Genomic DNA, 867 nt, shown 5'->3' with positions numbered 1-867 from the left:
TCCCCGCACCTGCCTGCCCACCCTGCCCTCGACCCCTGCACCTTCCCCGCGTTGAGTGCCGCTTCCACCCTGTTCTCGCCTCAGGCCTCTGAGCCTCCACAATTCAGGCTCCAGGCCTCTGCTTTGCTCCCCAAACTCTCTTCTGTTACATCCCCCAAATCTTCCTTCCCTTGCTTACCTGCCCAGCCTCATTTCTGTCCTGCCACATCACCCCAAAGCCCGCCTTTCTGGCCCCCCGAGTCCCCAATGCACCCTGCACGGTCAGGGCCACTGCCCAGCGCAGGGACAGCCGCCCAGGATTCCTCAGTAGCACGGGACCCTCCGCCCTCTGCCGTGACGGTAGCTGGCTCACTGAGCACACACTTAGCTCTAGTCCCAGGCATTCTCTTGTTCCTCCTTTCAGCGGCAGCCTGAGGTCGGTTCCATTATTAATCCTCAGCAGGGGAGCACCCTGCTTACCCCGCCAGCCGCACCTGCCCCAGGTGCCTCCTCTGGGAAGCCCTCCAGGTTCACCCTTCCTGGCCAGGGGAAGGGCCAGGACTGGGACTTAGGCTTTCGATAAAATGTGTTTCCGGCATCAGTACATATCTCCAGTGACGCCTTATCTGTATGAAGAATAAGGTGACCATGGTATGCTGTCATGTCCTGAAGCTCAAATACTAAGAAGCCCTCGGTTGGAGTTTTCATGGCACAGTGAAGCTTTTAGCCCGTCCACACCCACCCCTGTCATTCCTGTGCCTGCAGAGAGGCTGTCAGTGTAAACTCCATTCTTCTCTGAACCCATGAAATCCTGCCTGCAAAGCTCAGCCCACACTGTAACTAACAAACTCCCTGATGCGTGTAAGGAACAGAGATGTCCTTCATCAT

At 57.2% G+C, this 867-nt stretch overlaps 1 protein-coding gene across 1 annotated transcript in view; it reads left to right on the top strand.

Moving 5' to 3' along the window:
- The window catches only part of NOTCH4 (notch 4), a gene marked incomplete at its 5' end in the record, with an annotated part of 49,275 nt that overhangs the window by 34,023 nt on the left and 14,385 nt on the right, over nt 1-867 (top strand). The gene's annotated exons all lie outside the window — the stretch shown is intronic.

This window comes from Myotis davidii, unplaced genomic scaffold, assembly GCF_000327345.1.
Source record: "Myotis davidii unplaced genomic scaffold, ASM32734v1 scaffold1006, whole genome shotgun sequence".
In the NCBI taxonomy this organism is placed as follows: domain Eukaryota; kingdom Metazoa; phylum Chordata; class Mammalia; order Chiroptera; family Vespertilionidae; genus Myotis; species Myotis davidii.
Note: the sequence above shows the minus strand (reverse complement) of the source record. Positions and strands in the feature narration are given on the sequence as shown.